Raw genomic sequence first — 16,676 nt, forward strand, 5'->3', positions numbered from 1 at the left:
CTAGTTATTAATTTGGTCTAATTTTTTTTAAGAGGAATATTCATCTTTACTGTGAACTTTCCCCCCCCTGGGCTCATTATGTTAAACATTGCACTTAACCTACACTTTAGGGGGGGAAATGTAGTTGGTTTAAACTGTCAGAGTGACTCATATAATGGAACATGGGCTAACTGGAAGAAAATATTTAACTAAAAACAAATATCCCAGGGTTCACTCCACCTCATTCCCAGCAGCAAATTTGGGTTGTGTTTGTGCCTCCTGTCCTCTCCCAGGGGAAGAGCCTGAGGAGGGACCCAAGGAAAAGAAGAGGTTGGCTTGTTGCAAATTGCTGCCAGGAAACTGTCAGTCTTCTAACCTAACACCAGTTCTTATCAGAGAAACCCTGGGAAGGATGGTAAGTAACAGAGTGGTTGGTCCCATGCCCCAGGTTTTCTCTTGCTTATGCTGCATCCAAACACACTGCTTTCTGTAATTAATAACAAATTTGCTGTGTCTCTGTGTATTCTTTCTCCTGAGTGACTGTGCAAATTTAATTCTCCATGTAGAGTAAGCCTCTGTGCCCTTTTGGGGGAAATGTTCAACGTTAAGCCTTATCAGTACCTGATATATGGTCAGAGCTCAATATGGTCACTGAATATTGTTGAAAAATCTTCAGAGGATGGGAAAAATGGTTAGAGGAAGGATCATGCAGTAGGCTGTAGTGTTTAAAAATCAGACAGTTGGGTTCAAATCTTGTTTTAGCCACTAAAACATTGTTCAGTTCAGTCGCTCAGTAGTGTCCAACTCTTTGCAACCCCATGGACCACAGCAAGCCATCTTTCCCTGTGCATCACCAACTCCCGGAGCTTACTCAAACTCATGACCATTGAGTCGGTGATGCCATCCAACCATCTCATCCTCTGTTGTCCCGTTCTCCTCCCGCCTTCAATATTTCCCAGTATCAAGGTCTTTTCCAATGAGTCAGTTCTTTGCATCAGGTGGCCAAAGTATTGGGGTTTCAGCTTCAACATCAGTCCTTCCAGTGAATATTCAGGACTGATTTCCTTTTGGATGGACTGATTGGATCTCCTTGCTCTCCAAGGGACTCTCAAGTGTCTTTTCCCACACCACTGTTCAAAAGCATCAATTCTTTGGTGCTCAGCTTTCTTTATAGTCCAACTCTCACATCCATACATGACTACTGGAAAAACCAAAGCTTTGACTAGATGGACCTTTGTTGGCAAAGTAATGTCTCTGCTTTTTAATATGCTGTATAAGTTGATCATAACTTTTCTTCCAAGGAGTAAGCATCTTTTAATTTCATGGCTACAGTCACCATCTGCAGTGATTTTGGAGCCCCCAAAAATAAAGCCTCTCACTGTTTCCATTGTTTCCCCACCTATTTGCCATAAAGTGATGGGGCCAGATACCATGATCTTAGTTTTCTGAATGTTGAGCTTTAAGCCAACTTTTTCACTCTCCTCTTTCAGTTTTATCAAGAGGCTCTTTAGTTCTTCTTCACTTTCTACCATAAGGGTGGTGTCATCTGTGTATCTGAGGTTATTGATGTTTCTCCTGGCAATCTTGATTCCAGTTTGTGCTTCATCCAACCCAGTGTTTCTCATGATGTACTCTGTATATAAGTTAAATAAGCAGGGTGACAATATACAGCCTTGACGTACTCCTTTTCCTATTTGGAACCAGTCTGTTGTTCCATGTCCAATTCTAACTGTTGCTTCCTGACCTGCATACAGGAGGCAGCTCAGGTGGTCTGGTATTCCCATCTCTTTCAGAATTTTCCACAGTTTGTTGTGATCCACAGTCAAAGGCTTTGGCATAGTCAATAAAGCAGAAGTAGATGTTTTCTTGGAACTCTCTTGCTTTTTCGATGATCCAGTGGATGTTGGCAATTTTATCTCTGGTTCCCCTGCCTTTTCTAAATCCAGCTTGAATATCTGGAAGTTTATGGTTCACTAAAAAATTAGGTTAGGCCCAAGCCCATGTGTAAAGTAGGCATAAGAATGGCTAGTTCAATTTTTTTGTGTAAGAAATAATGAATTATGTATATGTCAGTAGAAGCACATGTCAGGTATCCAATGGAGAACTGTTCTTTACTCTTTTAGGGTGTTGTGGAACACTGTACATAACCTTGAGACTGCTGGGTCAAAATCATTCTTAACTACTAACTTAGATAAGCCATTTAACTTTTCTAAAATCTTAACATCTTCATGGTAAAATAGAAATATGATACTTTCACAGAGGGTTGTTGGAAGAATTAAATAGAACTCAATAACATGGGAGCAATGTGAACTTCAGCAGTACCTCATATTGGCAAAAGCAGATCCCAAACTACCTTACTCCCCTAATTGAGCCTGGTTAAAAATGAGCATGACTTTATTGCTGCAGTTGTACAGTATGGTCAACACCAGAGAAATCAGCAACTGATAGTGCTAAGGAATGATTTTTCCTACACTATATCAATCTTTTAAAATTTGAGGATAAAATGTTGAAGATAATATTGCAATAATATTTACTTTGTGATAAAACTTCAGATTTATTCTTGTATCTTGAAAGAACAGTCTGTGATAGTGATACTCAGTCTCTACCTTGGTTTCCAGCCAAATATTGACTTTAGTAATCAGCCATTCAGCACCAGGCCAAAATTTGTGCACCTTGATGAATGTGTAATACCTCGTCAATGGCCTGAAAATAACAAGCACTCCATGGACAAATACTGTATTATTTTTGGTTGTGAGGATGAAGGGAGTTTCCCCTGGCATTCAGACATCACAGCAAAAAGGAGGCCATCATCTAATGATGTGTTGTGGTGCTTGAGTAAGTATTTTCCTCCTCTGGCATGATTTGCCCAAATGTATTGATGCTTTCAAACTATGATGCTGGAGAAGACTCTTGAGAGTCCCTTGGACAGCAAGGAGATCAAACCAGTTAATCCTAAAATAAATCAACCTTGAATATTCATTGGAAGGACTGCTGCTAAAGCTGAAGTTCCAGTACTTGTCCACTTGATGTGAAAAGCAGACTTATTAGAAAAAACCCCAATGCCAGGAAAGATGGAGGGCTGGAGGAAAAGGGAGCAACAAAGGATGTGATGGATGCATGGCATCACTGACTCAATGGACATGAGTTGGAGCAAACTCAGGGAGATAGTGAAGGACAGGTAAGCTTGGCACGTTGCAGCTCATGAGGTTGCAAAGAGTTGGACACAACTTAGGGACTGAATGACAACAACAACAAAACAAGGGAAAGGTTTAGACTCACACAGCCTTTAACTTTCTCACTGAGCACTTTCAGTGTTTCCTCCAGTAATCACTGTGGTTCGGTACTGATCTGGAAATAGCCATCCCAGGTACATTTCTGGACTATCAGCTCTTTATTACTCACCAAAACTATAAGAACTTGATTCTCAGCTGAGTAAAAAAGCTAAAGCCTTTAAATAGAGAAAGATGTGCCCTTTCCTGATGTTGAAGCATTGACATGGGTATTTGTTCCTAAAGGCTAGCCCAAGTCTAATATCGTGTCAGCAAAAAATTAAAATAAAATTCATTTTGAAGAGAATCAAGATGGAAAAGTATATGAGGCAATGAGCAGTGCCAAGAAGTGGTCCCAATAATCAGTACTGTGTATATTTCCAGTTCCTTAATAATAATAAAAAAAAGATAGAGAAAAATTGGCCATCTGTAGATCTCTATGTTTCAAGCCATTAAGTATCAGACATGAAATATCTATGGACTGCTCATCACAGTACTGTCATTTGTATATTAAAATATGCCTTTTATTGATGCATCACCAGGGTTCAGAGAGATTCAAACGCATGCTAAGATCACATAGCAGCAGAGTTCAGTGGCTAAGCATACCCACCCCAGAGTCAGACTCCCAGGATTTGTGTGTTGGTTTCACCTTTTCCTCATACTGTGCACTTTTTTCATCTGCAAAATGTGGAGATGATAGTGCTCATGGCTGGGAGTTCAACTCAGTTTTTTCTTGGATTGTTTTTGGAAAAATCTCTGAAGACAAATTGGTCTGTAAACCAAAATATTACTGTTGTTTTGCTCAGTTGCTAAGTCGTGTCTGACTCTATGACCCCATGGACTGCTTTCAAGACCCCTCGGATTGTCCTCCACTATCTCCTGGATTTTGCTCAAATTCACGTCCATTGAGTTGGTGATACTATCTAACCATCTGATCCTCTGCCACCACCTTCTCCTTTTGCCTTCAATATTTTCCATCATCAGGGTCTTTTCCGGTGAGTCAATGCCTTGTATCAGATGGCCAAGTATTGGCTCTTCAGCTTCAGCAATAGACCTTCCATTGAATATTCAGGATTGATTTCCTTTAGGATTGACTGATTTGATCTCCTTGTAGTCCAAGGGACTCTCAAGAGTCTTCTCTGGCAACACAGTTCAAAAGCATAAATTCTTCAGCATTCAGCCTTCTTTTATGTCCAGCTCTCACATCCATACAGACTTCCCCAGTGGCTCAGCAGTAAATAATTCACCTGCAATGCAGGAGCTTCAGGGGACATGGGTCTGATCCCTGCATTGGGAGGAGCTTCTGGAGGGCATGGCAACCCACTCCAGTAGTTTTGCCTGCAGAACCCCAAGAATAGAGGATCCTGGTGGGCTACAGTCCATAGAGTAACAAAGGGTTGAATAGGACTGAAGTGACTTAGCACACATGCACGTCTGTACATGATACTAGAAAAACCATAGCTTTAACTATACAGATAGATGTTTGTCAGCAAAGTGAAGTCTCTGCTTTTTAATATGCTGTCTAGGTCTGTCATAGCTTTCCTTCCAGATCTTTTAAATTCAAAATATTCTGTATAGATGTTTATTCGAAAAGTTGGTCTGGGAGTCTTACATCTCATGATTTCATGGTCTGCGGTCCAAGGAACTTAGCCCCTTCCCACTGCAAGCCCATAAAAGCCTCTGATGTGGGGATCTTGAGTCTGTTACAAAGTTTTAGGTTTTTAAGAAATTCTGTGACAACCTCACTCATAATACCCATAACCTTTGCCTGACATGTTTCCTGGTGAATGGATGAAAGGAATCTTCCATGTTACAAGTTCAGCATTAGTAGTCTTTTCTTTACAGAGGACCGTTTTTAGTGGTTCTCTGAGGGCATCAGGAATGCAGGAAACAGGTAGCACAGGGGAAAGTCCATTGGTTACTTCCTCCCTCCATGAAGAGCTCTTGCTGACTGAACTAGGAGTAAGACAAAAAAAAAAAAAAGTGTGCAAACAGCAATCTGTCATGAGTCAGAGAAGAAAGGGGTCTGATTAGGAGAAACAAGTAGTGGCTTTTGTGTGTGCCTCCTACATCAGCACTTCTTCCGAGTCAGGGAGAATTGCAGCCAGGGAAATGAATAATGTTGAATTTACTACAAGTTTACCTGAGATTAAGGGCAAGTTGAATACAGCCAGTATCTTTTGGTCCCATGTTGACTTAGTCTTGTTGTCACAAATCAGCTATTGATTTCTGGGGTCCCCATTAGTCTTAGGGAAGAGAGCTAATCCTTCTTTCATGTATGTTTATATACTATATTTGGCCAGAGCTTGGGGTGCACTTTTCACCTTGATCTGCAAGGAGGAAGGCAAACACACGACCTCAGTACTAGAAGCCACCCTGACTGGTCACTCTCTACTGTTTGTTTAATTTTGCTCTGACTTCTGCCTGCATCCTAATCCCAGGTATTCAGACATGTTATAAGAAGAAAGAGACCCTGAGATCAAAGCATTGGTCATGATTTTACTAGGGGGCACCTCTGAAAGCATTTGTAAGGCTTGTGTGAATGGCTGGTGCTGTGACCTCAAGAAAATACTTTACTCTACAAATTAGAGCTAACAGATTTATCACTCACTAGGCCTCGACCTTCCAGGTCAGTCTAGGGTTACTTTTGTGTATTAGGGGCAAAGAAATAGTAGTCTTTTTACAGAAGCCTAAAGAGCAAATATTGAGAACATGATTTAGGGATGAAAGGGGATTCTGAAGGCATATTTTTGATTTGCAAACTTCCCATAAAAATGTTAACTTTGTCAGCATCTGCTTGGGACCATTCCCCTTGGACAGATGTCTCTGTCAGAAACCTGCATTGTAACAGTTCAGGGTGATGGATGCTTTTGTTTTCTTCTTGGTGGAATTTCAGTTTCTACTCTGAAGGCACACTCTGATTACAAAGGAATTCTGAGGACAGTTTGGTTGCTTTTGTTTAATTAGTTGTATAAAATGGGTTTCAATAAAGGGGGAATATCATCATCTTCAGGATTCCCAGGTTGCTCAGTAGTAAAAGAATCTGTCTTCTAATGCAGGAGAGGCAAGCAGGAGATGTGCCTTTGATCCCTGTGTTGAGAAGATCCCCTGGAGTAGGAAACATCAACCCACTCTAGGATTCTTGCCTGGGAAATCCCACGGACAGAGGAGCCTAGCGGGCTACAGTCCATGGGGTCTCAAAGAGTTGGACATGACTGAGCATGCACACATGCATCATTATATGCGATATAAATCACTTTGTTCCATCTTGCTTTTATTGAAAAGATAGTGATTTTAATACAGTTTGGGACATTTATTGTCAAGTCTACAGAGTAGGGCATGAATAGGCAATATAGTACTGCAGTTTGGAGCACAGAATTTGGTAGACTTCAGTTGAAACCTTGACTTACTATCTGTGTGAACTTAGGTGAGTTATTTCATCTCTTTAAACCCTCATTTCATATTTTGTAAGTGGGAGTATTATTGGCATTGATATCACAAGGTTATTAGAAGAATAACATAAATGCATGTAAGATAATTAATACCATGCCTTACACATATTAAACAATCAATAAGAGTAGCTGATATAGTTATTAACTCTCCAAGACCTCTATTTTACTCATTACAGATGACCATGACTTTTATTTACAAAACAGACTGGACTGCCTTTTTACCTCAAAGCATTTTGGATATCCACCAATTTTTTTTTTTTTATGTCAGACATTTAGGGGGTGCATCCTCTTCCATGTTGTAGGAGGTAAGGGAAAAAGGAATAATGGATAACTCCATTTGACTTGAATAATTAGTGGATGATGTTGCTATTTACAAAAATCAATGGATTTGGAGCAGCTTTGAGGGAAAATGTATGTAGGTTTTTTGGTTAGTATTTTGCATGCATTTTTTGTTTCTGGGAGAATGTTGGAGAATAGAGATGTAAAAGGCTAAGATTCTGGAGCTCATCGAAGGATCTGGTATGAAAATGTCTGTGAAACCCTAGATATCCTCACTTAGAGAGAGCATATAGAAGAGAGAAGCACCCTGGCGAAGAATACTACCATTTAGGAACTGAGCAAAGGATAAGAAGAAGAAATAGCGAGAAAAGAGTGAAATGAATCTGGTACTACTATAAGTTACATATGTACTCATCAAGGTTATCTGAATCTGTAATGCTGGTGAAAGCATCTACACTTTCATAGACCCTGTCTCCAGTACATACAAGACCTTCCTCAATTTCTCTGTTGGACAAACTCCTACTCTTCCTTCAAGACTTGGTTCAGTTCCTTGGAAGTCTATTCTCATTCCTCACCTCGTTTCCATAGCACTGTGTCCCTACCTCTGTCTTAAACCAAATAACTGGGCATTTGGGATTGTATAATCTGTTTTATAAATGCTCTGGCTCCCCTGAAGTCAGCTCCTTGAGGGCAATTGCCATCTTTTATTTCTGAATCTCCAATATAATCATTTGACTATAGTTGGTTGAATAAAGTATGTGCATGACTAGATTCCCTTTTGAGCTCCAATATTTAATGTCACGCCATTTAATTTCTACTAGAGGACTCCATTTAGAAGCCCAACACTAAGTTCCATCTACATATCAAATTCTACATTTCTCTAATTGAAGTTACTTCTCTCGCTTTCCTTAAGACCTCCTTCTTCTATTTCTATTTATGGTACAACTATTCTCAAGTCCTGTGAACTTGGAGACAAGAAATCATTTTTTACTCTTTCTCTAGATATAGCCAGTCGGCCACTATTCCTGTCCATTTTCGCTCCGTATATCTTGAATCAGAATCTTTCTTTTTCCTAGTTAGCGACCTGCCCAAGGTCACTGAGCTATTCAGATACAGAGTCAGATTTGAAATCCATCCTGTCTAACTCACTAAGTAATATCACCTTTCTGGCTTATGCCTGCATAGCTGGGATCCTTTGATAATATGGCTGGCAATTCCAAAACATATAACTTGTAATTGTCTGGAACATTTTGGGAAGGAAAATACTCCACGGACTTTTGTGTTTTCGTATGTCTGAGATGTAAACTGGCTATTTTATGAGGCATTGACAGAGGAACAGATGGACAGACTGATTTATTTCCCTCAATAGGATGTAATCTGATGACTGTGAGGATATAAAAGTTTATAAATATAGTAGGGTATTTGTATCTAAAATATTCCTGTTAAAAACCATCAACTGTATTAAGTAGGATATCTTACTTCCACTCCCAAAGTTCTATTCTACTCATTTCTATGTCTTCTCCCAAGATTAAATTGTTCCCTAGGATCCCATCCCAGCCACAGGTAAACTTTATAATTCTGAATTTCCATAGATTGTTGTCTGAGCCCTGGGTGGTATCCAGAGAAAGTTTGGTAACCAGAATGAGTAAATAATTGAATGTCCATATTGCTTAGTAAATGAATATGTAAATATGTATGTATAGTAGTACCAATTAGCTGACTGGTGCTTTTTCCACTTTCTTACCATTTGGCTGTAAAGGAAATATGGAGAGGAAGTTAGCGTCTCACACCGTGTCACCTCTAATAACTGCTGCATCTCTAAAATTGTGAGTTCTCACATCTTTCTTTTTAATTTCTACTTTACCCAAATTTTACACTACACCATTCCTCAGACTCACTGGTTCCATTCTTTCCAGGGAAAGTTTGATTCCCTCCTTTCAAAATTCCATAGTCTTAGCTTCTAATTCCTGCCCAATTAATACAACTGAATGTGCACTCTTGCTGTAAGCACTGTAAAAACTATTAAAACAAAAATTTATGAAATGACTATTTTCAGACAGTACACAACAGGAAGTACAGTGCTGTGATTCACATGTGATTGTCCAGTTGGATACTAGGACACAATGCAGTGAGAGGAAGCTCAGGTGGATCATAGTGGTCTCACTGAGATGAAGAGGAAACACAGAAGAGCCGAGAATGACTAAGGCAGCCAAAATCTGTGGACCAGAGATGAAGCTGAGCAAACAAACTGCTGTGGACTGAATTATGTAATCCCAAATTTCTTATGTTGAAGCCCAAACTCCCAACATGATGGTATTGGAGATGGGGACTTTGGGAGGTAATTACAGTTATGAAATCTATGAAAAATTATAGCTAACATTATGTTTGAATGTGACACATTGAACACTTTCCTTCTAAAATCAAGAACAAGGCAAATATGACTTCTTTGACACATCTATTCAGAATTTTACTGGAGGTTGTAGCTAACATAATTAAAGCAAGAGAGAAAAATAAAGGCAAATATAAGGGAAAGAAAAATGTAAAACTGCCTTTATTTCATAGAAAATATGTTCATATATTTAAGAAAATGTAAAGAATCTATAAAAAATTTAAAGAAAATCACTCAAATAAGATCTCAGGACAAAAAGCCAGCATGTAAAAAAAAAAAAAAAAAAGCTTTATTTCTATATATAAGCAAATAAATTTAGGAAAATGAAAAGTTTTAAATACTAACTATAATATTAAAACATAAATATTTAGGATACATTAAAAATATATACAAAACCTTTACACAGAAAATTATAAATCACTGCTGAAAGAAGGAAGACCTAAATAAATGGCAAGATGTAAGATACTGAACTGAAAGCTCCAATTTTGTTAAGATATCAGTTTTCCTCAATATGATCTGTAGGATCTATATAATCCAATCGAAATTCCTATAAACTTTTCTTTATTTGAAGACTTTAAGAAAGTGATTCTAAAATTCATATAAATATGAAAAGGACCTAGAATATTCAAAATGAGTTTTAAAAATAAGGAGAACAAAGTTGAGGTACTCACACTATCTGCTGTCAAGATTTACTGTAAAGCTATAGCAATTAGAGTAAGATTGGACCAAGGATAGACAAATAGAACAATGAAACTTGATACTTATCTCAGACATCTCCCTTAAGCTCATTTTTTAAATAACAATTTTACATCTCTTCTTGAATGTCATAACGGCATACCAAGCTTTGTATATCTTAAACCCAACTCATTATCTTTACTCCTAAATCCAATCCTTCATTTATATTCCCCTGCTAGTTGTACAAACCAGAAACTTAAAAATAATCCTCAGTCTCTCCCTCTGTTTGATCCTCCGCATTACTGATTCCTTACTAGGAACTTTCATTCTTATCGCCTAAATATACCTTGAGTTTATCCATGTTTCTCTACTTCCATCATCCTATTCTAATATCTACTATCTGGACTTCTGAAAAAGTTTCCTAAACTAGTTAACTGACATATACTCTTTACTACCTCCAGAGTATATTTGAATAAAAATTGTTATCATGTTAAACGTTGCTAAAAATACTTCAAGGTCTTCATATTGGTTGTAGGAGGAAAATAAATATTACTGTGGTTTTTGAGAGTCTACCTGGTCTAGTCCCTATTTGCCTCCCTAGCATCATCTTGCTCTATGTTTTCTTTGGCTTTCTCAGAGAGAAATGCTTATTTATGTTTTCATTTTTTGTGCAGAGGAATGTTGTGTTGTTGCTCAGTCACTAAGTCTGTCCAACTTCCTGTGACCCCATGGACTGCAGCATGCCAGGCTTCCCTGTCATTCACCGTCTCCTGGAGTTTGCTCAAACTCATGTTCATTGAGTCAGTGATGGTAGCCACCCATCTCATCATCTCTCGTCTACTTCTTCTCTACCCCTCAATCCTTCCCAGCATCAGGGTCTTTCTAATGAGTCAGCTCTTCCCATCAGGTGGCCAAAGTACTGGGCTTTCAGCTTCAGCATCAGTCTTTCAAGATATAGTAGCACTCCTGATGTGTTTGTCCATTGAATGAAGGAAGATGTTACATATCCTAACACTGCTACAGCAAAGATACAATTATATTCTCAGTTCTTTTCAGAACTTGGCAATAAGCTGATATTCCATATGAAGTTTTAATATTTTAGACCACAGGTATAGTCAGGTTACTGATACATGCATGTGCTTCAAAATGATAGAAGGGGAGCTTCGGAGTTTTCTCCCAAAGTGAAGGCTGGAAAGTGGAGGAAACTGGGTAGATGGCAAAGCTTGGAAGCAGTGTTTTTACAGAAGTGTTATCTGGCTTCTTGCCAAACAACAATGCCTAGTGATTTATGAATGACAATTTTATCTTGAATCTGATGGAAAGATTGACAGTGTTGCCTTCATCCCAGGAATGTTTTAAAGCCTAAAGAAGCTGGAGAATCCCTTCTGCTTCATCCTGGTGCTGACTCTGCAGCTTCATTTCTACCTCTACTGTCACCTGGTCTTTCTATTTTTTTTTTCCCCCCTGTGGGAGAAAGGGAAGGGGGGAAGGCAGGACTTCCTGAATCCTATACTGCATTATATTAGCAGGTTGTCAATGTCTCACCACCTTCCCTGCAAGGCAGGTACTGTTACAGAATTAGCAGACCTCACTGCCATTTCAGGGGCTGTTGTTATCCTCAGCAAAGCTGGGTTTTCCTTTACACTCTCACAGAAATGGTAGAAGCCACCCCAGGGAAGGTCCATACAGGGCAGATGGAACGTTTGGATGGCTGAAAGCAACTAGTAATGCCTTGAGCTCCTCTTCTGTATCACTGTGACCCTCTGTACTACGGACAGGGAGCACAGGAGACCTCAGCTGCCTTCAGTGCCTTGAAAAAAGCACAGGAGATGTTTAGCACATCAGTAAATAAATGGATGGTGGCCCCCTGGGTAGATGCCATGATCTCTCTACTCATCCAAGATTCTGCTCTGACACTTGTATATGAGGACTATTGGAAGTGGAACAGCCTGGTTAGCCTCTCTGATATTAACTTCAAACGACAGGGATTTACTACTACATCTTCCATGGATGGATGCTTTCTGAGTACAAAATCATCCTTGAGGAAACAACCTCCATATTTTATAAGCACATAATCAGGGTTTGGTTTTATTTTATCAAAAAGATGCCTTCTTCCTATATTAAAATGTATCCCTTTATCCCCTGGTGGCTTACTGACCAAATATGTGTCCATTGTTTCCAGCTCTTATATTTATTCATTCACACAGGCAGCGAGTGATTTTTAAGTACCTATGCGTACCCAGGCTTGTGTCAGTTACTGTGGAAGAGACCAAGGAAAACATAATGTGTTTATATATCTCCCTAACCTCTAGAAGAGTTTGAGTAAACTCCAGGAGTTGCCGATGGACAGGGAGGCCTGGTGTGCTGCATTCCATGGAGTCGCAAGGAGTCAGACACGATTGAGTGACTGAACTGAACTGAACTGAACTGAACTGAACCTCTAGAATGTAAATGCCTTGAAATTAGTGTATTTTTTTTCTAATTTCTTCCCAAATGCCTAATTCATTCTTTTATATCTACCGTGTAATAAGTAGTGAATAAGTGGCTTTGAAGGGTAAGTGCATGAATGAAAGCATGATCTTGATGAAAGAAAAGAGAATGCCTTTTTCTCTTTTAAACAAAGAGTAGTTAAATGGACCTTGAGGAATAGGCTAAAAGTGTCTCTGAAGTCTACACATTCTTAATAGTGAAAGAATCTGTCAGCCCAGAATACAAGTCTCTTATCTGCATAATTCTTCAAAGGAATAGTTTTAGGTTACACATGAAATAGTCTTATGTATCTGGTGTTGGCTACATACGTTCAATAGTCATGTAAGTAACATTCAGAAGGCCATTCAAGTAAATGAATCATGAATTTCACAAAATTATACTAATGAACAAAGATGAAAAGTTATCCTGTTCATGTGAACACCCAACATTTTCAAGCCAACTATTAAATAAATAAATAGATGCAAATACATTTTAATGACCTTATTTTCTGTACCCAGAGATCTCTGGAATGGTCAAGTCACCACAGAATTCCTATAGGGATTTATGAACCCTCGGAAAATATGCAAAATGCATATTTTGTGAAGAAACTTTCATTAATAGTATAATAAAATGTTTGCTGATGTAACTTTCAACTGAGCAGAGTGTTTGGTAACTATGGAATGAACCAAACATTTACTGAGCACCTCCTGTAAAACAAGCCCTATCTTTGGGGGTATAGTAATTAATGAGATCTTCAAAGAGCTAATATTTCAGCTAGGGAGACAAGACAGATGTATCTGCAAAGGTACCTGCCTCTAAAAGACTTAAGAGACAAGATAATATCACAGTACTAGTTACCACACTTATTTTTTTAAAGCATGATAATAAAAACAAGTGAATGATTCTTTGGGGGATGTCATATGCCCTCATCGCTCTTGCCTACCTTGACCTTGAATTTGAAAACTGATGCACTCATCCATGGGGCCAAGAAGATCCTAATAAAAATGTGTGTGGACCCTTTGGTCTTTCTAGCAATGATTTTACACTCTCTGCTTCATTCCTATTTGCTTTTAGTTCTTCGTTCTACCTGCCATTTACTAGATTTTGGTTCCAGAGAGATTTGGTTCTAAAGATGAAGAAATGCTCAGTATCTTGCTTTTACTCTTGGCAATTCTTTTCAGACATAGGTCCACCAACTGGGTCCAGGCCCCAGGACTGTCCTGTAGATAAGCCTTGTAGCCAGAACACTGTGTAGTTTTTCCCCAAGTCCCACCTTTGGGAAATATGCAGGGATATTTAATTTTATGATGCTGAAAACCCCATCTTCATTTTAGATGGATATCTTATTTCTACTATAATTTGAATTTGTATTTTTCTGACAGTAAAATGACTTTATTCCTACATGAGAGAACATGAAACTGGATTTTTTAGATTCAAAAGGAGTCCCATTACTGCACTTAGTTAAAACAACCAAATATTTTACTGGCATCTGGGAGTGAAGCCAACAAACACAAGTGGTCAGTTTCTTTACAAGTAGGATGAGGGGATTTAGGTTAAACTGTTTCTCAGGTTCTTTATAGTTTTCATTTCCCAAAGCTCTTTAATACCAATTCCTAAGGAGGATGGAACTGTCTTGATCTGAATTTCAAAATAAACCTGTTATTTTCAGCCATGTTAGAAAGGAAGAACTTAGGAATCACGCATGACAATCCTCTTACTTTACGGAAATGGAAAAGGAGGCCCAAAGAGAAATTTCTTGCTCAAAATCACACATCCTCTGAGTGCAGAACTGAATGTGGACTCTTGACCTTATTCTGCTGAACTTTCACTGTTTCAGAGACTACAACCTGGAGGACTACTTCTGGAAGCAAGTTCTTAAGTCTTCCACAAGAAAAATCTGACACATTCACACATAGTAAATGTGGGTTTTTGATTTAAATATTCGGCTCTGGTAGAGCCATTGCGACTGGCATTTGATCCCTTAGCTTATATTGATCCACAACGCTGTAAGCTACCTAGGCTTGCTCCTGAGTTTGAGGTGCTGTTTTGTTCCTTCTTCCCAGTGGGCATTGAGCCCTTGCCAGAAAAAATGTTCCTAAGCTATCAAGAAGGTACAATGAATTTTGCTTTCTGAGGTTGTTCTTTTCCTACGTGCCTTCTCACTGAAGCATCATATTCAGTATTTCTAACTTAGAAAACATTTTATTTCATATCCTAAAATTAAGCTTTTTAGAATTCAGGAATGACATCTAAAAGTTCTGAAAGAATTTTAGGAAAGATCTGATACTTTCTAGGCAAGACCTATGGGTTTAATCAAGGAATGCCTAATGGGTGTTGAAGGGACTTCCTCAAACTGAATTTTCAAATGATCAACATTTGCTTCCATTTCTTCTAAAACCTTGAAGAAGTAACACATTTCTTGATGAGAACATTCTGAAGAACTATGAAAAAAACCGAGCATATTAATATATATTCTGTTTTCCTTGGAGTCATGAAAACTGCAGCGCTACCTATCTTTGCAGAACAGTTACTTCCTTTCTAGCTACCATTTCTAGATTTAAAACCCTGGAAAAGGTATAATTTCACCAGCCACCACTAGTACCCAGTGTCAGCAGCTCATATAAAACCTGAGAAAATATAGTCAGGATTAAAGAAATCTGTAAAACTGTGAAGTAAGGCCATAGCATGTAAAATGCAATTCCTTTTACTGAGTACATAATTTATTAGGAAAGCTATTTATTTGTAGGAAATATGCTTGACACCTTATCCTTGGCAACTGCCTGATTTTTTTTAGAACAAAAATGGATAAAATATTTCCCAGTAAAATAATTCATTAATTTCTCAATGAATATTTTTATGTCTGTGCTCCATACCCACTTCTCTATCCCCAAGCACAATTCTTTCTTACTCTTCTTCATCAGTCACAAAATAAGTCACCCTCCTGTAACCAGTCTCAGGGCTAGAATTAGCAAGGGATCATCCCTATCCTTTCCTGGGTCCCCACTATCTCTTCCTTCAACCCTCCCCCCACCCCGCCCCCCAACGCCACACTCACTATTAAATTCAAGCAATGGACATTTGGCTTTGGGACTGCTGTTACTATTATTTTACATACTGCTTGCACTGTGAGCCAAGGTGAACTTTGCATGGAGGGGGATTTGGTCTTTTTCCATGGTTATTTTCTCAGGAAAGCATCAATTACCCACAATTTTGCACAGTTTTGCAAGTAGAAAGAGTTCTTCATTTTCAGACCCCTTTTCTCAAAATACAGTAGACAGAAATCAATGTCACAAGCACTTTCTCTTGGCCAGAGCCCATCTGTTCTTCCAGGTATATATTGTTCTTGTATATTTCAACTACCTGACACCCTTGGGTCTCTTTTACAAGGTCTTTAGCTACATGTGGAGTGGGACTGTATGAGCATCAGGACTTGGGTGTTGACATTAGTTTTGGTTCTCTGAATTTATTGTCCTTCGCAGTCTCCAGATCTGTTTCATTTCTGGAAAGGGAATGCACTGATTTATTTTTTCAAAGTAAAACTCTGAGCTATTATTATCTAATTGTCATCTCTAGGGTTTCTTCTATTCTAGGGAAAGGATAGGATAAGTTTCACTCATTCATTTCAGAGACAAAGCTCCCTTTAGGGGATGACGCAGGAGAGTGGGTGGGGCAGCATCGTATGTGGTCATTCATCAGTGAAGGGCATGGTGGAGAGAGAAGGCCCTACCCTGAGCCAGAAGTTCCAGGCCAGCTGACCTGTGATGTTACCTTTGGTTTTTGAACTCTATTCATATCCACAGCTCCACTGGTAGCCAAGGAGCTTGCTCAGGCCAACCGTAGGATAAACTTATCCTATGGTTGCTGGAAAGAGTTTATTTGTAGAGTGTGGGGGCTGGGGTATGGATGTCAGTTAATAAAGTTCATCTTCTCATAAATCCCTTATTAAGAACATTGCACCTAAGGCAATGCATCTTGTAGCAAAACCTAGGTTGTTACTTGTTAAGTTATTTGTGAAGACTTCATGTGGATAAAAGAAATCAAAATTCAAGTTTTAAAAAATTATTTCAATGAATATCAAAATTTTTAAACTTTTGTTTTAAGATTTGAATGTTCATCCATTTTCTCAAATACTAATAGCGTTCAATCAGGCAAATCATTTGTCAG

At 38.7% G+C, this 16,676-nt stretch overlaps 1 long non-coding RNA gene across 1 annotated transcript in view; it reads left to right on the plus strand.

The window, feature by feature from the left end:
- Positions 1 to 231: 231 nt before the first annotated feature.
- LOC138435487 (uncharacterized) overlaps positions 232 to 16,676 on the plus strand; it is a 31,870-nt gene continuing 15,425 nt past the window's right edge. The window contains exon 1 of the long non-coding RNA XR_011255124.1: positions 232 to 394. This is a non-coding gene — a long non-coding RNA (uncharacterized lncRNA). The remainder of the gene's footprint in view (positions 395 to 16,676) is intronic.

The sequence above is a fragment of the Ovis canadensis genome, chromosome 3, assembly GCF_042477335.2.
Source record: "Ovis canadensis isolate MfBH-ARS-UI-01 breed Bighorn chromosome 3, ARS-UI_OviCan_v2, whole genome shotgun sequence".
In the NCBI taxonomy this organism is placed as follows: domain Eukaryota; kingdom Metazoa; phylum Chordata; class Mammalia; order Artiodactyla; family Bovidae; genus Ovis; species Ovis canadensis.